Here is a 25,012-nt window from a genome sequence, read left to right on the forward strand (position 1 = left end):
CCAGCAAAACTAGTGGGCGTAGCTTGTAAGCCGCGGCGCCGGAGAATAACACACAACCGAACTCTATTATGGGTCGAATATACATGCGGTAAATCATTATGAGTGTGTCTCTGCGCATGCCCCATCGAGAATTACTTATCCTTCGTAATATCCCCATTGCACGAGAAGCTTTCGAAGATATATGGTCAATATGCTGACGCCAATCAAGATTACTATCATAAATAATTCCAAGGTACCTGACCTTTTCCACTTGTGGGATAGTGGAATGACGGTATGAAAGGGATATAGTAACTGGGTCTTGTAGGGGAAAGACAAGAACGGCACTCTTATTTACATTAAGGGACAAGCGAATACTGTCCAGCCATGCTTCTAGCTCGCATGAGTATTCCTGTAAGCATTCGTACAGAGACTGAATATCCCTTGCTGATGCAAAAAATGCTATATCATCAGCGTAAACGTACGTGCTTACATTTTGATGATGAGGAATGGAGCTGAGTAGGATGTTAAACAGCAGCGGGGACAAAACTGCCCCTTGAGGAACCCCGCGTGTTTGTCTGAATTTTCCCGATGAAATTCCGCTTTGAGCACAGTAAAACTCCCTGCCCTGCAAGAACTCGGCAGTCCACGTCACGAAGTAGTCTGGCAATCCAATATCCTGCATCCTCTTTATTAATAAAGGGTATTCCACACTATCGTATGCTTTAGAAATGTCTAATGTGACTAGGGCAGCATATTGTTTTTGGTAACGAGCCAACTGAATTCGGCTTTCTAGGTCGATATGTGCGCACCAAATGGACATCCCAGGTCTAAATCCAATTTGGCAGGAGCTCAATAATTCTCTTGTGGTCACAAACTGAACCATACGTGCGTTTAATAATCTTTCTATTAATTTTACGAAATTTGATGCGACAGAAATAGGCCGAATATTGTCTAGGACATACCCTTTGGTTTGGTCTTTCAGCAGAGGAATCACCTTCGCAATTCTCCACACAGGAGGGAACCATGCATATTGTAGTGAGTAATTTATGGTATCTAACAAGCCGTTAGGAGCGACTTCAAAGAGAAGCTTAATCATCTTGGTAGTGACTCCATCGGGACCTGGGGCTGCAGTTGATAAACAGGAAACGGCTTGGGACAATTCTGCCATGGAAAGCTCTTCGAAATCTTCTGAATTGCCCTGCGCGTAAGGAGAGAAGGGAAGAGAGGTAGCGAAGCGGGTCTCTAACCCTTGCGCGATTACATTTAGAGTGTCAGCTTTTTCACTTGTGGTTAAAACTACCGACTCCCAGTTCAAGGGACGTGGAATAATTTTTTGGGATTTTAAAAACCGAAATAATGCACGCTTATTATTTGCTTTCGAAAGGAATTCGAAATGTCGGACATTGTAATCGTCTTTTGCCCTACCTACCGTTCTTTTAAATGTTCCAGCAATAAAATTATAGTTTTTCCAGTTTTTCGGAGATTGGTTATGCATGAGTTGTTTCCATGCAGCCTTGCGTCGCTTGTAGTCCCGCGAGCACTCGTAATTCCACCAATTTGTAGAAGCTGTGATTTTACATGCCTTTACCTGGAACTCTGATCTTTTGCGCGAATTATCAATGATTGAGCAAATATCCTCGGCTTTCAATGGAGAATTTTCCATTGATTTGAAAGTAGTCCGCAAGCAATTTTTAAATGTACGGTAATCCACAAAAGAGTGGATGCGAGCCTCCACGGTGGACTGCGGACCTACCACTTCAAACACAACAGGCAAATGATCGCTGGTCGTCCCGACATTCACCGTTTCCCATGCGGATGTGAGAATACCTGGACCTGAAAATGTAAGATCCAGCACAGATCTAAACTGTCCGCGAAGAAACGTAACTGATCCCGAATTTTGACACGAAAAGTTATTTGCGATTGCCCAGTCCCACAGACGCTTTCCGCACAGGTCTGTCCTGGATCCCCATGATACATGATCAGAGTTGAAGCCACCTGCCAAAATTATTTCTTTACCGCATTTTGCCATAACCGAGTCTAGTGGGTGTGTATCCTGCACGCCCGAGGGAAAGTATATGTTGACTAACGAGAAAGGTCTACTGCCTCGGAGAGTAATTTCTACTGCTAGAATTTCTCATTCTGGAGACATCAGCTGGAATGATAAATTTGCCCTGTGGCAGAACTTGCTTGAGACCAGAATTAACAGTCCCCCAACTCTAGATGGGCGATCTAGGCGAAAGGACCTAAAATTGCGCAGAGAAAATTGTTTTTCAGGGGATAACCAGGTTTCTTGCAGTAAAATTACATCTGGAGAAATTTGAGACGAAAGAACGTTTAAATCTGTAGAAGCAGCGAATACTGATCTGCAGTTCCACTGCAATACCCTCATCTACCTTCCAGTGATGAGAGCACCGCAGAGGCCACAGCCTCCTCCAATATATTACCTTTCGGGTTGGCTTCAGGGAGGATTTTCTGGGATTTACTAACTGAGTGTGAAGTGGTAGCCTCAATGGGAGAACACCTCCTTTTATGTGCCCTCACGTCAATTTCCATGTTTGAGGTATCTGGATAATCAGGGTTGTCTGGGCTATTAGTTGCCTTGGTTGAGGTACCTGGGACATACCTGACTTGCTCTATATGGGTTGCGGACGCAATTGCTCCATTTTCCTGAGAGTGGGTTAAACAAGCATTCACGTCAGAGCATGATGGCAGGGCAGTAACACTCGGTAATAATTTTTCTAACTTCGAGGAAACCAGTCCATTGAAGCATTCCGTGACGCTTTCTACTATGCGCTCCATAATTTTAGCCATAGACTTTTCAATAGCTTGCGCGATTACCTCTGACAGGCTTCCATCAACGACAGCTTGGGTTCGTGATGTCACACTCGTATAACCATGGGCTCTTTCTTTTACCGTCGCAATTGCCTCTTGGCGTGAGCAGCGCCTTTTGTCCATAACCTCCATTATTTGGACTTCTTGAGTTCGAGCAGGGCAGTTTGAGCAATCAGCGTTGTGGGCTCCACCGCAGAGGCAGCAAGAGTCCGACTCGGTCCAGCAATTACTAGCGGAATGGCTCCCGCCGCAGACGCAACAACGAAGGCTGGATTTGCAACCACCCATGCTGTGACCATAGCGCCAACAATTTCGACATTGTAATGGACGCGAGGCAAGCGGGTCCACTCTGAATATTAGAGGCCAGACTTTTATCTCTGTAGGGCAAGACGTACCTGCAAACGTGGCAATTACTGACTCAGTAGGGACGCGTGTATAGTCCACCATTCTGTTGCACCGGTAAGCAGAAATTACTCCAGCCGCGGAGAGCTTTTCTAGGGTCTCTGTCGGACTTAAGGAGGTGTCTACACCACGAGCGATTCCCTTAGTGCAGGCAAGATGCGAGGGAATGAAGGTACTCACTTGCATCGATCCAAATGATGAGCACTTAAGTAAGTCGTACACACACGCCTGGTCTGGCGAACGGCAAACAATCCCACCTCTGCCAAACTGTCGCACATCAGTGATGTGCAAGTAGTGATGCGTTGCCGCCTGAAGTTCCGCCTGCACTGCCTTCGGGTTGTTGAGCCGGATGGCTCCTCCATGCAGAGGCACCAGCGCCACAGGAATGCTGCTCACCCCACTACGAAAGAAAGCTTCAAGAGGCATTTGATCAGGTGGTAGCGAGGCCGACCAGGGCGGAGATCGCCCCGTGCCGTCCCCTGGAGAACAATTAGACATTTGTGGCACTATCTCCGTAGCAGACAATGTAAATTTATCTTAAAACCCTGCTTGGTATCTAGAAAGCTGGACTAGATCCGCCCGACACTTAGCCAAAACCCCGAAAGCTCACTGTTGCGATCCGAACGACCCGTCGCCGCCGAGCGAGGTCAAAATTCTTCTTCTTCTTCACTTCACTTCTTCTTCACTGCATCTCCTCCCCTCGCTGAAAAACGAGCCGCACAGGTGACCTAAGGCGTCGCGAGGACGAAGGGCTCGTGACAGGGCTTGGGGCGATCTGCGTGCAGTTTAACGGCCTCGGCGATGCAGGTCCGTAGGGGGCGTCAGGGCTTCAATGACGTTGTTTACCGGTGAAGTTTGCTGTAGGACCCGGTAGGGGTCATGGTATCTGGAGACAAACTTGGAGGAAACACCTGGTGTCGAAATAGGAGGCACCTTCAACCAAACGAGAGCGTCAGGCGGGAAATGGTGGTGGGGGCGCCCGTCATGCTGACTAAATTTCTTTAGCGCCTTTTCTTTGTGTATGTGAGCGTGCTAGTTGTTTACTATCTTCTGCATGCCGTGCGGCTTCGGAAACCGGTGTACCCTCTGATAAGTAAGGACGGTAAGGAAGAATAGTGTCAATCGGAGATAACGGTTCTCGGTCAAGTAGTAGAAAGAAGGAACAAAAGCCCGTGGTTGCCTGGAGTACCGTATTGTAGGCGTATGTGACACAGGGAAGGACAAGGTGTCAATTGGTGTTGTTGGAGTCGAAATACATTGAAAAGATGTCGACATGAGTTCGGTTAAAGTGCTCTGTCAAGCCGTTTGCTTGCGGGTGACATGCTGTGGTACAGCGAATAATAACGCAGCATTCAGTGAGACGTTCTTGAATGACATAGGCTAGAAAGGCGAAGCCTCGGTCGCTCAGCAGTTCGCGGCGAGCACCGTAACGTAGAATGACGCGTTGAAGCAGGAAGGAGGCAACGTCACGAGCCATCGCCGCAGGCATACCTCAGGAGGTTGTATATAGCCACAATGAACTAGCGATTGCCAGCATTTGTGTATGGCAGAGGCCCGTATAGGTCTATCGCTCCCGGTGAAAGAGCCGCGCATTGCACGGCAAAGGTTGCATTGGTCCAGAAGAGCGGTAAGGATCAGGCGAGCAGCGTTGACATTCTGTGCAAAAGCAAATGGACTTTTACAGAAAGGTGAACATACCGCGCCAATAAAACCTATGACCTAGTCTGCTGTAGCTCTTCAAGTTACCAGCGTGTGAGTACTGAGAATCGGCGTGGAAAGCGGCGCACACATCAGCGCGGAGATGCCGGGGTATTACAAGCAGTCATTTGCGGCCGTCCGAACGGTAGTTACGGCAATAGATTTCGTGACAGATGGTAAAGTGAAATGCTTGTCGGCGTAGCGCTCGGGATGATGGGCGTGCAGGTGTATCAGAGAGGTAGTCTATCAAAGATAAAATCAAGGCGTCCTCACGCTGCTTAAAAGCCATGTCGCCAGAAGATAATGGAAGAAGTGGGTCGTCTAGGACAGAGACACTGACAATGTCAGCCTAGATAGGCGAGCGCGAGAGAGTATCGGCATTGGCATGCTTTTTGCCTGAGTGGTGGACAACCAGCATGTCGTACTATTGGAGCCTCAGTGCCCACCGAGCTAGACCGCCGCATGGAGCTTCTGAGGGACGACAACGAGCCTAGTGCATGTTGATTGGTCACGAAATTAAAGGACCGGCCGTGCAGGTATGGACGAAATTTTGTTATGGCCCAGATAAGCGCTACACATCTTTTTCCATGACTGAATAATTCCATGATTGAATTTTTCCATTCCATGATTTTTTTTTCAATTACATGGATTTTTCCATGACTGAATTCAGCTTTCGTGAGAGCGCAGCTCGCGTAAGCTACAACATATTCTTCAAAGCCAGGCTTTCGCTGTGCGAGCACAGCGCCAAGACCAACACCGCTAGCATTCGTATGGATTTCAGTAGGAGCAGTTAAATCGAAATGCGCAGTGTCGATGATGTACTGAGCAGGCGTTGTAGCATTGCAAAGGCATCATTGCAAGCTGGGGACCACGCGGAAAGATTCTGCTCTCGCCGAAGACGCTCTGTCAGCGGTGGCATAATCGAAGCAAAATTTCGACTGAAGCGGCGGAATTGCGAACAGTGGCCGATGAAACTGCGCAAGTCTTTTAGAGAGATGGGCCTGGGGAACTTTTTAACATAACATACTTAGCGGCATCAGGGAGAACGCCGTTCTTCGAAACGACATGTCCGAGAATGGTCAGCTTGCGTACCCAAAAGCGACATTTCTTCAAGTTAAGTTGTAGGCCAGCGTCACTGAGACAGCGTAAAATATGCTCCAAGCGATGAACGTGAGCAAGAAAATGCGGTGCAAACACTGCTACATCATCCAAATAGCACAAGCACGTGTTCCATTTGAGGCCTCGCAGAATGGTATCCATCATGCGCTCAAGTGTCCTGGGCACGTTGCAAAGGCCGAATCAAATTACACGAAATTCGTATAAGCCGTCTGGTGTGATGAAATCTGTTTTTGGCTTATCATCTGCAGCCATAGGCACTTGACAATAACCAGAGCATAGACCAAGGGAGGGAAAGATATGTGCGCCTTCAAAGCAGTCTAGGGCGTAGTCGATCCGTGGCAATGGATAAACATCCTTTCGGGTTATTTTGTTTACGCGACGGTAATCCACTCAAAAGCTCGTCGAACCATCCTTCTTTTGAACTAAAGTAACTGGTGATGCCCATGGACTGTCGGATGGTTCAGTGACTCCACGCTTTAGCATTTCACCTACTCTCTCATCAATGACGCGGCGTTCTGCCGATGATACATGGTACAGTCGCTGCCGTAGCGTTGAGTGAGTACCACTGTCAATCTGGTGACATGCAGTCGTCATTAGACCAGGAGAAGCGCTATGGCTGTCAAAAACACCACGAAATTTGTCGAGGAGACGTGGAAGCTCATGGCGTTGCTTGGGGTTTAAGGCGTTGTTGATGACGTGGCAACGGTATCGTTAGGCTGCACAGCGCCGAAAGATTCACCGCAAAGCAACGTAATTGCGAATGGAAAGTGGTTGTACAAAACAAGGTCAGTCGCACGAGCTTGAAGGCCATGCAGCGCGGTTGGGAGTGGTGAGAAGTGGCGATGAACAAAAGTAGTGGAAGCTGTGAAGAGTACGGCAGAATTGGAAGCAACGAAATAGGATACAGCAGCCAGAACGGATGTGTGCGGAGGTATTTGGCTGTCGTCAGTGAGAGACAGCTTGGCGCCGGAAAGCGAAACGTCGTCAGCTATGGCATTGTCAAGTGAAGAGAAGGCGACTTCTGCATGGGAGAAATCAATGACAGCTTGGTGAGGGGAGAGAAAATCCCAACCTAAGATAGTATCGTGGGAGCAGTGGTTAAGAACGACGAACCTCCACTACGTAGAGCGCTCCTTGAATTTCAAGTCTGATGGTACACACAGCCACCGGCTGGACGTGCTGTGCTGTGGACGTGTGGAGTAATGAGTAATGGGCCGAAAAAGGCGTCGTGACTTCTTATTGGGCGGCATAGTTTTTCGGCAATACATATATATCGGCACCTATGTGAATGAGGGAAAGTACATAAACACCTTCAACATCGACATCAATAATGTCTGGCGGAGAAAGAAGAGGGCTTCAGCTTGGCGACGATGACGCAATTCTTTTCTCGGGAACCGCACCGCTTAGTTTTCTGTGTCAGTGGTGGAGGGACGTCGATGCATCGGGTAGATTGAGCGACGATGAGAAAGAAAGCGGCGGTAACAAACTGGTCGCATGCTTGGGCGGGGAAGTTGAAATTCGGGGTCTGGAGCATAATACAAAGGATGGCGGTAGGCAGCTGCGCGTTGCTAGTCACGTGGATGAAGTGGACGGTGGCGGCACAGAGGTGCAACGTGTCCGGGAATACCACAGAAATAGCAGATGCGGCGATTGTCCGCTATGCGCTAGGGAGAAATTACTCGATGGACTGGAGGTCGTGGCGGCGTGGAGGTAGAGAGAGGGCTAGGCCTCGGATGTGTAGCACGGAATGTCAGTGGTCATGGTCGTGGGACGGCACCGGCGTAAGTCACTGGGGCGGTGAACTGAGGTGTCCGCTACTGTGGAAGAAGCGCGGACACTTGTTCCTGTGTAACCTGTCGTAGGGTCAAATTAAGGGCAAACTTGACTCCGGCGCGTTGGAGATGAGGGAAAGCTATGTACGCAACCATTGGACTGCGAAGATGACGACCAGACTCTTGTTCAGTGACTGTGTAGTTGGGCTCGGACCGGCTCAAGGACCGGCTAGCGTACGAGATCAGGTGCTCACTCTCATCAACGCGCTGAACTAGCACAGCACGGATGCCTACGTCACTGGCATCGGTGTGAATCTCTGTTGGTGATGAAGGTTCAAAGTGGCGAAAAATTGGTTAAAACGTCAACAGGAACTTGAGCTGGCGAAACGATGAGCCGCAATCTGCAGTCCACTCAAACGAAGCACTTTTTTGGAGTCTAAGGGGATGAGCCATGTCAGCAAACCGGGGAATGAATCGGCGAAAGTAGGAGCACAAGCCCACGAAACTTCATCACTGCTTGACAGAGTTGGGTACCTTAAATGCTTCTACGGCCGCAGACTTTTGTCCATCTGGTCGGATACTCTGTTTAGCGACCAGATGTCCTAGCACAAGAGGTTGTCGTTCCCCAAAGCGGCATCTTTTTTTAAAATTCAGCACAAGACTCGCTTTCTCCAAGCAGTTCAAGACCAAGTTCAAACGTTTGTTGTGGTCACTATACGTTCGCCCGAAGATTACAACGTCGTCTAAGTAGCACATGCGAACTTCCCATCTTAAGCCGCGTAATATCGTGTCCATGAACCTTCAGAACACTGTGGGCGCGTTACACAAACCAAAATGCATCACGCTAAAATTAAACAATCTGTCGGGCTTTACAAATGCTGTCTTTTCTCTGTCGTCCATGTGTATAGGAATTCGCCAGCAATCTGACCTTAAATCTGAAGAGGAAAAGTAAGATGCCGCAAAGAGACAGTCGATGGCGCCGTCAATTCGTGGGAGTGGATATACATCTTTCTTTGTAACGGCGTTTAGGCGACGATAATCAACGCAGAGCGCCACGTACCGTCTTTCTTCGCCAATATCACGGGGGCTACCCAAGGACTCGATGATTCTCGAATGACGCCTTTGCTTAGCATTTCTTGGGCTTGATCGTTGATTATCTTGCGTTCTGACGCGGACACACGATAGGGTTTTTGCCGGATTGGCTGGACAGCTCCTGTGTTTATACGGTGACGAGTTCTGGACGCAGGAATCGATGGCGGGCTATCGTGCTGCGTCAAGTGGAAAACCGAGGTGTGTTTCATAAGCAGGGCCATCAACACTCGACCCTCGTGATTACTGAGTGATTTATCAATCAATCATGGAAAGTATCTTCGAGCTCCCCGGGCTCGATACACTGGTCGCTCCTCCATCGGGTATCTCTGTAAGCACTGCCACCGATACGCGCGAGGCTTCCTGAAACGTCGCAATCTTTAGGCCTTGAGGCAGCACTGCCGCTACAGTAGAACAGTTTAGCGCCCACAACCCCGCGAATCCATTGGTCACTGAGACCACGCAGTACGGAGCTAACACGTTTTTCTTGAGGCAGTGTTGATGTGCAGGTTCCGCTGCAGCATCGAACGAGATAGGAGTCTGAGATGAACAGGCGACGGCAACACGCATCGCGGATAAGGCGGGCGCAACTGTATCATGAGACACGCACAACGCACTCTCCGGACCAGCTGCACCTTCAAAGAGCCCAGGCGGAACACTGGTGTTGACACTGAGATCTCCCGTCCGGCAGTCAACGTTGGCACCACACAATTGCAAAAATTCATTCCCCAGAATCACGTCATGCGAGGAGCGAGGAAGAACAGCAAGCTCTGCATTAAAATCTTTCCCACCTAAAGACACATCCACGTTACACACACCAACCGGGTATAACGATTCACCACTGACTCCATGGAAACTTGTGCTCTGGTCCCAACAAAACATAACCTTGCGTCCCAGAAGGCCTTCAAACATCCCACTCATGACCGAGACAGTTGCTCCCGTGTCGACTAAAGCCATTGTAGAGACCCCATCAATCAGTACATGAACCTTATTCTTCAGCATGAAACTAGTTGGAGGCAGTTGAGTCGGCAGCGCACATTTTCCACCGACCTCATCTCCATCGGCCGCGCTGGCTAGTTTCTCGGCGGGAGTGACACGAAACGGCACCGAGGCGATGGTTACGTGAATCGCGGCCGAGGGGATGGTGATCGGGAGGCTCGAGAGGCTGGTGAGGCTGGTGGTGGCGTCAGAGTAGGGTAGGAGGCAGCAGAGCATTAGCGGTTCCGGGTTCTTTATTCTCCAAAGTAGGTCTCCCGACTTCTGCAGGAGTTCTCTCGCCTGGGGCTCCCATGTTCACGACAGGAAGACGTTCTCTTCCCCAGTCGTAATCAGCGACCAGCCTTCCTAAGTGTCGTCGAGTACCTCGACTCGTCGGGGCTCTCGGCGAGACTCTGAGAAATTTCTTCAAAGACGAATAGCCTAACGGCAATTCACCACCACGGGCCTCCTGATCCACCTCAACTTCGTTTTTGCTGGCCCACCTCCTATGGTCTATCACCAGTCTACTCCTCCGGTCGAAGCCACTGGCCTTCCCGGCCGGGCTGCTGCGCTGCTGCCATGGTGATTCTCTACCTTTCTCCCTCCTTCTATCTCCTTCACTGCCGCATCCAGCCCCCTGCTCGTGCTGAGCCGTGCTCCCGCAAGGGTTGCAGAAGATAGTGCCAGCCTTTCCTCCTTTCCCTACAAGAACCACTTCCCCTGGGCGCCGCATCGGTCCTCTCGGAAGTGGCTTCCTGAAGTGGAGTCTCCTAGCCATTGAGTGCACAGTGTACGACCGCTAGACAGCATAGTCGGCGCTGACGGTCCGTAGTCCGATGCTCGGCGTTGGCTGCAGTACTTAGCTATATAGCCAGGCATGCCGCAGAAGTAACACACTGGCAAAGGGCGAACTTCAGAGTGCTGACTGAAGTATTCTGCCGAAGACATCGGATGAGGGTAACATGGCTCTTCCCCTGGAAAGTCGTAGGTAGTGGCATGTCTTCGTAGACGAAAATTGCGTGGGCGTGGGTCAAAACGTTGAGGGGGTGAATTATTGCGTGGTGGCTCGGGCGTACCGTAATGCGGTTCGTCTCTGCAGCCATTCAGATCCGCGACGTTAACCAAGTGGTTCCAAGTAGCTGAAGGGGGTTCCCAAAGAGTGTCTCAGAAAACGGAGGAGCTGCCACGTGGCGCCGCATAACGTGCCTGTTCGTCATGCCGCTGGAGCTCCTTGTGGACTATCTGACGGATGGCGGATGAAAGGTTTGGGTGCGGAGGACTCGTGTCAACACTTGCTACGGTCGTTACATTGGCCAGCCCTCCAAACTTTGGTGTAATTCGGCGAGTCTTCAGTGCCGTATCAATTCTGATACAGTGTTCAAGTTCTTTTTCCCAATGAGAAAGTTCTACACTTCTTCCGCGATTCTTTTTACGACGTGCCCCACTTTATCTTCCTCTGTCAGCTGTGGGTTGACGGTTCGACCCAGCTTCAATATTTCTTCGATATAGGTAGTGCAAGTCTCGCCGGGTAGCTGAGCTCTCTGGGGTAATGTGAATTCCGCACGTTTCTTCTTTGCGTCCGCGTCACTGAAACACTTCATTATCTCCTCAACGAAGCGTGTCCATGTAGTTAGCATGTCAGCGTGGTTGTCACGCGATACCAACGCCGTGCCGGCCAAGAAAGAAACAACGTTCTTAAGGTGACTGGCAGCGTCCCAGTTATTTATTGGCTTACCCTTTCGTGATGGGCTAGCCACTCATCCACATCTTCCTCTGCCTTCGCCGAGAACGTGCGTGGCTTTCGGTAGTGCTGTATAGGGACTGGGCTCACCAACGCACTGCTGGTTAGGCCATTTTGCTCTGTGGCCATGATTGAGAGCGACGGCGAAACTCCGGCGAGGCGACGGCTTCCGCGTAGTTCTTGTGCTGATGGTTCCGTTGTAGGTTGTGGGAGTTACCCAGCACAGCTCCACCAAATGTTACACAGGAGGTGTTTAATGCAGAACCAGATGAACCTGGTTGATAGGCGCGTTTTGAGAGCGGTTCCGAGGCAGCTTGGGTAACGCCGTTCTCTTCTTTCTTCCACCTGGCTGTTCGCGCGGCAGCCTTGGTTCATGACAGAGCTCGTGACAATATGTAAATATGTATATACCGTGTGTTACGAAACTCTTGAAACTCGTAGGCCTGCTAAGGTTTAAGTATTTTGTTAGGAGATGTCGGAACTGAAATGAAAGCACAAATTTACCTCATGTTTACAATTTCCACAGAAATATCGCGCTGAACCTCAGCCAGAGTTTTTCCATCGTAAACAGAAAGTATGTATCTAAATAAACGTCACTTATGATAATCTGCACTCTTCTTAGGTTTTTGTGGCCTACCGTGCATCATTCCACGTGTTTCAGGTCACGGTTTCTTGAATCACCCCGCACTCGACAGATGGCTGGGCACTCAATAACTGGGCCCGCGTGGCTTGTAGCGTGCGTTGCGGCTCCATTCAGTCCAGGAGGGTGGCGGTGTGCCTTACTGAGCTCTCCCAGAGCGGAGTTGTGTCGACCGGGATGCAAGCGTTGAAGGGGCAGGGTCACGGCTTTCGCGCTTTGTCGTTTAAAGTTTACTCACGAGACGTGGTAACGTCACGTGAATCTCGACGAAATAAAAGGAACCTCTCTATTTCCGTTCACGTCGACCCTGGACGCCGTGTGAATCCTTTACTGACATCTTAAAGTTTGAAAAGTGCGTGGCTATGCACATTGCGCAGCACGTTATGTGTCACTCCGCTGTCTGAAAAGACGTGCCACTAGAAAAGGCGCGAGTCGTTTTCTGACTTGAATGCGTACATTAGATATCTTGTCATGAACTTGCTTGCCACAATTTGGTGTTCATTTTCTCGAGCTTTGCGCAATAATAGCAATTGAGGAATGGCTTCTCTTGGGTGTGTCTCTGCGGCTACTCTTCGCGTAGTCGATTTCTTCGGATTTCTTCAGATTTCTTCAATCTTCTAGGCACTGACACTTTTAACTTGTTTTTCCTAGCGCTTCATTACACGCGTGTTCAATCGCAAAACCAAAAGAAGTTCAGAAAGAGCACAGAGTGCTGTTTTGTGGTATATAGCCATAGTACATATCCATCTTCTAAAAAATTGCGCTGTTCCCGCATTGTGCCGTTTTCAGCTGAGATGTGATGTTTTGATAACTGAACAATTATTACGTTTAGCTGACGACAATGACTAAATAGGTTGCGGTATTTCACAGAACATTCTAAAAAATAATCTTCACTACGCTTGAGTATCCAGCAATTCAGAAAAAAGAACGTGGTAATTTACGAATATGGGTGCGCTGGTCATCCCATTCGCTGGCCTTGCAAATGGCATGAACGCTACAAGTCCACCATCGAACTGGCTTGTGAAGGTTCGTAATCAGAGTGCGTGAACTTTACGGCTCGGTGCAATCGCATAAAGGCTTTGCGTGCTTGCATTATCAATGAGACTAGGGCCCTGAGAAAAGCCGAGCTATTTGCCCTATGCACAGAATACGAAGTTGTAGGAGGACAGGCGCCGGCTCTCTGGTGCAATCAGCTGATTCCTATGTGACTGCAGTCGCACTTCACTCACAAAGTTGAATATTTATGTGAAAGAAAGAGCTACATTATTTTTTCTTGGCCGAGTTGAAATGTGACGCTGAAAACATATTTGAACCTAATTCTGCTGGTTGGTTTCAGTTATGTCACCACGTTCTTATCAAAGAGGCACTCATTTTTGAGCTGAGTAAGATTTATAAGGCATTAACCTTGAAAGCACGAAAAGGGAAGAACAGGAACCGCTCTTGTGTCTTCTTTACCGTCCCGTGTTTTCCTTGTTCTGTGGCTCGGTCTCGGCCGCGGTGATAGCATTTAGATGAACAGTGAATGCAAGAGCACTTCATGTTAGAGAGCTACAGGGCATGTTCTGTGCGCTCTACCTCGGGAATGGAAGTTTTTTATCGGAATACTCTAAAACAGCGTTCCTGACAACAACGTCGTGGTTAGGGCAAGTAAAAGGCCAGCATTATTTGACCACTTTTTTTTTCTGAAATGAAAGAACTTCCGCAACAAGAAGAAAAGCAATGAAAGAATTTACCGCAACTTCCGTTTTCATTTTCATTTCACACGCCGTGCACCTTTAGGTTAAAAAACATTCGCTGTGATACCGTGTTATGTGTTTAATACATGCCTCTTTTGCTGGTTCTATATGGAAGGAAAATATTTCGCCACTGAATCCTGGGGCTAATAAAATCAGCTGAAAGTAAGCGCTCTGTGTGTTGATCGCCCACTTGCCTTGTTCAGTCTCTTACACCGCTTCGTTGGAAAATGTTCCCGTAACGATAAGCTCGGATTGAGAGAATAATGAAGGAACCAGCTTCATCGCAATGTGGAAGGACGGTGTAATATTTGAGCGCCTCCTTCTGTTTATAGAGAGCAGATTTTCGCAGCTTTTCCAATTCCCTAAATGCGCTCTGGTAGAGAAGAACGGCTATTAAACGGAGGCTTTGTCAGGAAACAATAATAAAGATAAGCTTTCATCTTATTTTACTTCATTTTCTGTTACATAAAAGGACTCCATGCAGAAAAAGAAAAACTAAACAATGTATGAAGAGCAGAAGTCTTTTCCTGGGCATGCAGTCCAAGTGGAAAATACATAACAAAGTAAACATATGCAAGTATCAACCCAGCGCACTGTATAAAACACATATCCGGACAACTTAGCACAAAATAGTGCACGTATCCTTCACTAGCTCAATAGAGCACAACACAACATAAAGCAAAAGCAAACCCAGGAATTCAAAAGTCGTACTTTCAGGTGTGTCCCTTGCGTGTTGTATACCGTGGCACAAACTGCGAATGAAGCACCTATGAAAAATGCATAGCCGTATCCGCCGCGCTTACTTAACGGCTATGGGGTTGCCCCGCTAAGCACGAGGTCGCGGGATGAAATTCCGGCTGCGGCGACCACACTTAAATGGGGTTAAATGCACAAACGCCCGCATCTCGTGCATTAGCGGAACGTCAAAGATCCCCTGGTGGCAAAAATTAATCCGGAGTCACCCCGCTACGGCATGCCTCATAATGAAAGCGTGGTGCTGCCGCGTAAAATCCCAGAATTTATTTCAACTCACTGCAAAAGCAGTAAATAGCATGACATATTTTTCTGTATTGCGGGTAAAATTCAATCATTTCATTTTGAATTCTCTTAAACCGATGAACCTGTAAAGTTTGTTGAAAAGGCGAGAGAGGGAGGTGAGGTAGGGCTGTTGGTGGGAAGGTACCTAGTTTTCTACATGAAGTATACTATGTAGTGCATTCTCGTTCTTGGCGATTTATATCTGTTTCTGCTAAACTTATGCAGGCTGCTTTTACAGGAGCTACGCTCTGCCCATAAAAGCTGGCCTTCCCTAAATGTAAAAGCGATTCAGCGTTGTTTGTTTGGTGAACCGCACTTATTATTAGTGCTCTTCCCGTTGTCGTTTGGATGCTACGAAGATTTGCATTACGTTTGAGAAATTCAGCTTCATGCATCCCGATGGCGCAATTTGTTGGCGTTGTCAGTGGCCCTTTTCTAGCGATGTGGCACGGTTACAAGTCATTGCAAGCATTATTTATTTTATGAACCCATCTGAAAGACGCCATTAAAATACCCGCACACTTCTTACATTCCTGTAAACCTGTAGCCGTCGAATAGCTGAATAACCGCAGCTCACGCCCAAACACCGAATTGCAGGCGTTTCACAAGATAAAGCCCATCAATTCTGTTGAATGTCGCAGTCTATGCAGCCGCTTTGTAGATGCGTAATTCTTGACAGGTTTAAGCAAATCAATCCTAGAAAAAATCCGTTCGCCATCTACAGCTGGAGGTATTTCAACCACAGTTGACAATGGTTACACCATTGATTTCATGCACGCGCTAACCGCATAGGAGTAGAGAGCAATTTTTATTGCTCACTACTTCCGCCGGAGTTGCCGAATCAGAAGTTTAATTTTGTTCAGTAATTCATTCATCTTGTATAAAATTCACGTAAGAGAGCGCCGGGCAGCGTGAACGGAACCTGTTGGCACTTTAAAATTCGCGGCGTTGTATCATATTTCAGATAACTGCGAGATAGTTCTCCGGAATGATCATTGTGAGGTGCATCAAACGCATAATGAAATTTTGGCATGCCTGATTCGGTATTTAGCACTGACCTGGTGGTCTTCGTGCGATGATAATTGAAGTTCCTGAAACACTATCTTCTTGAAACGATAGTACAAGGTTTTCTGTCCACAAGCAGTGCGATCCGATGTTGTATTTAGGTAGTTGTATTGACGTCGATGCCGCCAAGGATGTCTAAACTTGCTCTGACCTTGGCCGTAGTACAAGTTCATGCTGTTTCGGCTTAGGTGAGGTGTTAGGCCATATCCGTTGAGAACCAGCTTCGTGACAATGAACAAAGCAGCAGACGAATCTACTACCATACTCAGTGGTTTACCGTCTGAGCTCATAATCGCTGCACACCTAGGCACTGCTGCCATCTTGCCTTGTGCATAACAAACAGCATGAAGTTCGCTAACCCTTTGCAGCTATCACTCGTATCTCCCGATTGATTGCTTTTCGACGCTAAATTTGTCGCTTCTCTTTTCAACATAGATGCGTTATCAATGTGGCCTCCGTTGCGAGAAAAATTGTCAACTGCTCTTTTGGTGCCCGTAATGGTTATCTAAGCTGTATAGGAAGAGCTCAATTATCTTTTATTACCTTATTTCGAATAGAAAACAAGCATGCCTTCCGAAAGAAAATCAAAGTTAATATATACCACCTTAATACGGTTATTGTTGCTTCTCAATTACGGCGCTTTTTACCCTACTAACTAATCGACTAACTAATCGACTAACTAATCTTCTCATTATAAAGCTTAACATGCGGACAACGAACTTTTGAGCGTCCATGCTCACGGACGTTTCATTTGAGTACATATGCCAGTTTACATCTAAAATCGAAAATCAAAGCTAATGCATCAAGGGCGTTCAGCTTTCAGACAGTGTGTTTTTCATTTCTTTGTACGACAAATCTGCATGCATGCATCCGTTTTTCCCAACGGCGTAGGAACATACTTCGGAAACTTGAGACCAACTTAGTGCACGGAAGGTTGACCAAAAATATCATTCTGATGGCAGTGTTATATTACTTCGCCTCATAGGGAGCCAAATTGAGAGGCCGACAGAAATTATGGAATGGGTTCAAAATCACCAAACCACTAAATCAGAGAAGCAAGAGCGATCTGTGAAAAGTCGCTGATTCAGAAGAATTTTCCTAGAAATCAACGCCGATGTGGCGGCTTCTGATAAAAATACAAGACCATAACTGCAAAACAATATATATAATCAAATCACTTTATATTTCTTTCACAGCGAAGCTGTTAGCCTCTACTTGGTCGGGATATTTCACGATTTCGCGAAGTCGTCCTCCCGGAAAAAATATATTCGGTGATTGAAGCAAAAAGTGCGTACATACTTTCGAATTACGCATACAACATAATGCACAGCATTCGCTTCAATAAAAACCAAGCAAGGAACAAGCACCAAAACCACATTATTGAAGATAAGGCGCTCCTGCTAACCATGCGAAGCACGTAGTGCTCCCCGCATACGTTGACGCAAGCTGCCGCCTCGGCGGCCGCTTGCGATGGGAGCAGTGATATCACTAGCATTTCGCGGTCTCCAATATAGCACTTCGAAGAGTTAAGTTGAAGGGCAGCCTCTCTGAAGACTTGAAGAAGAGCGCACAAGTGACTGAGGTGCACGTCAAACGCAGATGAGAATACGATGACATCGTTTAAATAACATAAGCCCCTAACGAGAAAATTCATCATTCTTTCGAAGGTTGCTGGGACACAACATTGTCCTAAAGGCATAACTTTAAAATGGCAAAAACTGTCCGGTGTAACAAAAGCGGTCTTCTCACGGTCGATCTCATCAACTGAAATTTGCCAACAACCAGATCGGAGGTCGATTGAAGAGAAGCATTTCGAGCCAAGAAGGCAGTCGAGAGTGCCATCAGTCCGCGGGAGACGGTACACATTCGTTTTCCTGACCTGGTTCAGTTGACGGTAGTCGACACAAAATCGCCAGGTCCCATATTTCTTTTTGACCAAGACAACCGGTGATCAAGACAACCGGTGACAACCTCTAGGAGGGTGATACGATCTCGACCGGGTGAAGTGGGTGTTAACCGCAAGAATCAAGAAACGACGGTGAAGCCGGGCGTCATGATAATGACAATGAAGGTAGAAAAGATTGTATTTACTTCATTGGTACATGCTTATGACTCTTATCCGGGTCTCCAGCGGTTCTGATTTAACACGGTGGCCCGGATGGTCTTAAATAACCCCTCTCTCCCTAGGTGAGGGAATCCACTGGCCAGTCACAAATGCCGAATCGTTCACCACCTCTGTCGCCCCTCAGTGGTCTTCACTGTGCTGCTTGTCGTGCTGTCCTCAATGTGCTGCTCGTTGTGCTCCCGTCTTCTATGCGTTGCTCGTTATGCTCCTGTCTTCTATGCGCTGATCGTTGTGCTTCAACTTGGCGCGCCTGTCTCCAACGCGACACAATACGAGACAACCCCCGTCATCGAAATTTCTCCCCGGGAGTTCTCCACGAGGGCCTTTACACCGATAAGTGGCCATTTCGTGAAGGTCAGGAGGACGACGTTGCTGTCTTGAACAGAAGTGAATGATGAAGCGTGAAAATCAACCGTGACAGTTGCGTGCTGCTGGTGGGGCAACCCTCCTTCGCCAGATGTGGTAGCCGATGGCTTCTTGGAAAACTTAGGTAGATCAAAACAACGCCTCAATCATACTTTTGATTATCATTTTGTCTACTTCAGCTTCCTTAACTTGCAATTCTGCGGGAGACGCGCGATAAGATCGTCGGTGGATAGGATTAGCAACACCGGTGCCGATCTTACGGGTCAATATGAAAGTCTGCCCCAGCGGGCAATCCTCAAAGTCACAGACGTCAGGATAAGACACCAGGACGCGACACAGATCCGCAGCTTTTTCGGGAAACGGATCTTGGGCGGTTATCCTCAAAATATGCGAAGATCTGACGTTGCGGAATTGATCGGGCAGCAGGTAGCTACAGAGAAGCACGGAACACTAATACAGAGATAGCACAAGCGTCGATGGGACAAGAGTTGCCAAGCGAGATGCTTTTCGGAATAACTTGCGTACTTAAACCGAAATTTAAAATAGGAAGAAATACGCGGTTACCGGCGATATTCACAGTGGTATGAGGAACGGCAACTGTGCGTAGCAGCAGAACATTACCATGAGGAGTTAGCACACAGTCGCTGTAAGGAACAGATGGGAAGCACTTCAACGCTGCATGCGCATTGGGAATATATATATCATGAAACGCCAACGGGCCCCTCGATTAACCCCCTTTCTTCTCGTTCACATGCACACACACACACACACACATATATATACATATATATATATATATACATATATATATATATATATATATATATATATATATATATATATATATATATATATATATATATATATATATATATAAACTCGCATCCTTAATAATGATTTGTAGCCTACCGGGCTCCGCCTGGGTAACTTCCTTGCCTTTCGCTTATGACTTCTCTCTTATTCGCGGGAGAGGCGGATATTATTTGCACATGAAATCGAAATGCCTGATTGGCTAATGAACAAAATTTCTCTTATCACCTTTCAAGCGATTTATTTTGCTGTGAATATTGCAGTTAGCGAATTCTAGCTAGTAAGTTCCCTACGTGCATCGGCATGGTACAAATTTGAAACACGGCAACGGTTTGGAGACAGGCGTTGGTAAAGTGTGCTACAAAACGCATACGTGTTTGAGGTAAGCTTTCCTGCAATTTGTAAAAAGGTGTTTTCTTAAAAATGCAACAGAAGAACTGTGCAGTTTACTGGAACTCAAAGATCGCCTATCTCTAAGGTAAAGCTAATTCCAGAGTTCTTTGTAAGAACTGATTGGCTTGAATTTGTATACTGTCATATGGGCGCAAAATAATTCGTTGAGCGGATCATTAGTAACATTTTGTTCCTTAGTCATAGCTGCACTTGGTTTTAATTTGATGTAGTGTCCTACTGTTCCAGCAACGCAACTTAGGGATCCTGCCTAAACGTGGCTGCGCTGTATCTAATATGGCTGCTTGTGCGTTATTGTTCGAAAGAATAAATAATACAAGGCTTACACGATGACGACAATAACTTATCGTTGCTTGTTGGAAAGAAGGATGCCCATGGAAGGGTTCTTTGTTTTTAGACGAGGATATTTCTTTTTCCGAAAGAAGCACGTTTTTTTACAAGGACCTCTTCTAGCGAATCTACCGCAAGTCAACTGTACTTGTGCAAGATGTCGCAAGAGCATGCGTGCACATGGAATATCTATATGCACAGCGAATGTCTGTTTTCGCTTCTGATAGGAACTCCTTGAACTTCTACGGTAAGGCAAACTGTCATTACCACAGTCCAACCTTGATATTTAGCACAAAACTAGCGACGACACCCGGCCAACGGCAAAGAACACAAAGAAAATAAGAAAATATTTGTGAATTACACTACATACTCTTAATATTTCCGTCACTATTTACTTGAAAAACTGCCACCAAACGTCCAACAACCGTGAATTTTGTAGCACTTGTCATAGGCTCGCTTACGGACTCTCTATCTGTCTCTTCAGTAGGTTTAATAAAACAAAAGATCGGCAGCATGTTACTCTCCTGCAACACGGGAAGGCGATAGCCTGCTGTACACTTGGTAATGCACCTTCTCGCATCGTCGCGTTGCTGCTTTCGCAGTTCGGCTTCTTCGGCACCTTTCTGACGCTTAGCTGCGGGTTCGTGCGTTCATAGAGCGTGGTCAGACTCGAGCGAACTACGCTTCTTTTCGACTTTATATTGCATCCTTTCAGCAGGTAATTGAAACGCTTGCTATTCTGCGTGTTGTATGGGTAATTGCGGTTCCGCGGCTCGTTGTAACTTTGGCAGAGCTTAATGACGCCGGCGAACGTTTGGGAATATTTGGAAGCGAGCGTGTGGCAGGCGCCGTCCCCAGTCCTCTTCATTATGTGCCTGATATTGTCAGCTTCTGACTTGGTGGGGTTTCTATCGAGCGGCAGGGATCGACATCTTCAATGTACGTGTTAATGTTTTCGCCTGACTGCTGGGCGCGACCACGCAAGCGCATTTCTGCATGGAGCTTACGCACAGCTGGTCGGCCGAATACTTCCGCGAAGCTCGTTTTAAAAGACGTTCACTTGGCAATGTGAACTTCGTGATTACTAAGCCAAATTTGGTCCACATCGCTCAAGTAGAAGATGACGTTGTTTAGTTTCGCAGCGTCATTCCGTTTGTTGTGCGCACTCACTCACTGTTTGGAGAAGAGCCCGTACACTAGATCGTGGTCGTCGGTGCCGCGAATTTTAACAGGGTCACGCTGTTGGAGAACTGCCGAACAAATAACGGCCGGGGGTAGGCTAGCCTCTTGTGGTGACGCGTCGTCAGGCATAATAGAGGTCGGAGGTACAGTCCGGGTACGGAGTTCCAGGGTGAAGGGGGGAACCAGAGCCTCCACCAAATGTAAGGACACGTTTAGATGTCGTGATTTATCGTAGGGGTCAGAGGAAACAAAATATTTCAGATCCATGACGAAGCAGGGCGAGCATGAACATCCATAGTCCTCTTTTCTGCCTTTTGCTCTTGCGCTTTCATATCACTACGCTTGAAGTAGGAACTTCGTCTTGGTACCCCAAATTTTATAATGAACAAAGATCGACATAACAAAGAGCGCTCTAGTATGCTAGCTCGTATTATTCGGCAACTTGCAGGGCATATCCAATATTTCTCTTTACATATACTTTATTATTCAGCCTGGAATAACTGGTATCTTTGTCGGACGTGATTTGAAGAGATGCAACTTCTGAAAAATAATGCTGATGCCAAGCAAGTTTGTTTATGTGATGATGGGCCACTACGATACTCTGTAAGCCAGGCCGTTAGAAAGAACAATAAAATAAATAAAAGTACAGTCTGGCAAAAACCATTAGCCATTCTACTCTGTAAAGGCGGATGTACAGCGAAGCTGTGTAAAGCATGACAAAGAGGTGACAAAAAATTTTGAACAAATGTGCGAACATGTTCAATGTCCTGACCGGTGGTCATCGTGACGAAAAGTACGCCCAAACATTTATTTTTTATACATCCACATTCATTCGTGTTTTACATCCGTTATATAGTATAGTGTTTTAATTTATCGTTATAGTGAGGCAAAGAATTTTGCGACCGAAATAACCGCACCGTCTAGCATTGGGCCAGTGCCCTCGCGTCTTCGGTGAGGGAGCCAGCAGTGGCACGATGCGCGAGAAGCGAGCTAGTCGTGGAGGAAGAACACGACGAACGTGCGAGGAGTGGCACGAGTCTCTGCTGATAATGATAGTTTTTGCTTCGCAGACAGGAAAATTTCACAGAACTCTAGCCATAAACATATTCGCTGCAATAGAACTAAACAAAATGGCAGAACCCATCTCGCGATGACTGTCGACGGTAATGCGATTACCAATCAGCAATGTAGCTACACCACGTAGTACTGATGCGTTTACTTGTAACAGGTAGTAGTAATTAGGTATAAGCCTTGATGCCGCAATACCACTGTAGTCCCACCATCGTCGTCATTTCGCCTCCGTCCTTGGATTCGCCACACTATCGGCGTCAACGCGGAGCCGCCACCACGTTGTCGTTTCGCCGTCGTCGTCGGACCACTGCTGCCACATACGATCGCCATAAGTCCAGAGTTTTCATTTCACGGTTGTAATGCAGTTGTCATCACACCATCGTCGTTATGCCATGGTCGTCACTCCAGCTTCGTCACACCACCATCACCATACCACCGTTGCCACTTCAGCCATCGTCGGCACCCATGATCGCCACGCTTGATAGTCACAAGAAGCGCGTAGTGCTAGCGTTTGTTATGCGCATCTTGCCATTCCCTAATCTAGTCGTTCTGATATTGACGAGGGCGGCCCACTCTGGAATTTCCAGGACAGGTCCTCCTGCCGCTTTGTTCGAAAGAATCCGAGCGGCGCAGCCTTTTCTTGACTTCATTTTGTGATTTTCTTCGCGAACGCACAGTATCTATGGCGACCATATGGGGGCGCGAATTTGCGTCTTCTATGCCTTTTAAGAATGCCTCCCATTACATAGCTAGCCATCAAAGATGGTTTCTACCCTAATTAATTTTCGAGCGAAGCTTTGTTTGTTGCTTTCCTGGCTTTCGCGTGGTGGCGTGGCTGTTGGGTCAGTGTTTATCCCGCCGGATATACTTCTGGATATTTATATAAAGGTTACTTGAAAGTGCAAGCGAAGTCATGTATACTACCCTAGTTTGCTGACCAAGTACGCCCCCTTCTGGTCGGTTTTACATAGGTCGCGTTCCTATGTAAAACCTGAACCTATAATGTCGGCTGGCCGGCGTCTCTGAAGCACACCGATATGTTAATGTAATGGGGAAATATGTTTAACATAATCCTTGATTACCTTTCTTTACTTTGATTTAAAAACGAAGTGTGTGTCACCTAGTGTGGGCCAGTTGTTCGCCAATCCACCAGAACGGTCTTGTCCCACATTGACACATGAGATACCCAAACCTCATTGTTGCTTTTACGTGTCGTACTTTTCTGTGCGTAAACTTGTCATCCGTATTCATCCCTCAACAAGCATCATACGTCGCCTTCGTCCTTGTGAGATCTCGGCGTGTACTTCTCCCACGATTCCCCCGCTTATTTGGAGTTTGCATTGTGGCATTTCTTTTGCAACAATGCAGTGCGTGAACATAAATAATGCATCTCAATAAATTTATGACGTTTGTGGTGCATACACATACACATTTCATGAGATTACGTGGTGAATAGGATGAAAATAAACAAAGATATTAGGATCACCGTTAGTTGAACAGCATCTTTGAACTGCTTCTCCTAAAGCGCCTCTTGAAATATAGTCCGACATGTACGTTGGATCTGTATATGTTGCCCCTCAACTGTCTGTTAGTCTTTCGTGTCCGTGCTTTTAGTAACGCGCTAAGGCATAAGAAAGTATCAAGAGCCACCAACTAGCCCTTTTCATAGCCCTCTTGAATATCTTCTACTTCAAAGGCAGTAACGAGAAAAGAAGCTGCTGTGATGTACTCATAGCTCCTTGATCGCAGATGCAACCTGCTAAGTTTCCACGCCACGGGAGGCACCAACTATCCTCATTGTAAAAAAAAAATATGGGGTTTTACGTGCCAAACCCACTTTCTGACTATGAGGCACGCCGTAGAGGAAGACTCCGGAATTTCGACAACCTGGGGTTCCCTAACGTCTACCTAAATCTAAGTACACGGGTGTTTTCGCATTTCGCCGACATTGAAATGCGGTTGCCGTGGCCGGGATTAAATCCCGTGACATCGTGCTCAGCAGCCTAACACCATAGCCACTGAGCAACCGTGACGGGTTGTTCCTCATTGTAAGCGTCATTGCGGACTATAAATAAAGAAACAGGCTCTTGGACCATGTTTAGTATTTCATTCAATCGTTGTTCATAATGAATAAAAATATGAAGTGAGACAAAAAAAGAAAGGAAAGAAAATGCAATCTTTCTGTTTTGAATTCAAATCTGACGTGCCAAGAATGCGGTAGATGCGACCATTAGGCATATTTTAAAGTGTGGGATGAAATTGTACGTAAACCATACAGTGTTCTGCACAGGATAAAATAGGAGTGAATTTATTTGGACAAATTTAGTTGACTCAGGTAAACCCAGGCAAATATTTACCAGCAAGCTGATTTCATCTTTGCTTTGTACGTTTCGTAACCGCGTCACATACAGCCTCCTAGTGCACTGGCTTAAAGATATAGCTACACGAGCAAAACGATAAGTACAGTAAATTTCTAATTTTACCTGGAGGAAATTGCAAATGAAGCTGGGCACCCAAATTTCGGCGTGTAACAGTTCACAGGATAGCTATGTTTTACACGTATATTTATGGCACAGTAATTAAACAAACTCATCTTCATTGGGCTGCAAGCAAGCTGGGAGTGAAAGA

This window comes from Dermacentor variabilis, chromosome 2 (genome assembly GCF_050947875.1).
Source record: "Dermacentor variabilis isolate Ectoservices chromosome 2, ASM5094787v1, whole genome shotgun sequence".
Taxonomy (NCBI): domain Eukaryota; kingdom Metazoa; phylum Arthropoda; class Arachnida; order Ixodida; family Ixodidae; genus Dermacentor; species Dermacentor variabilis.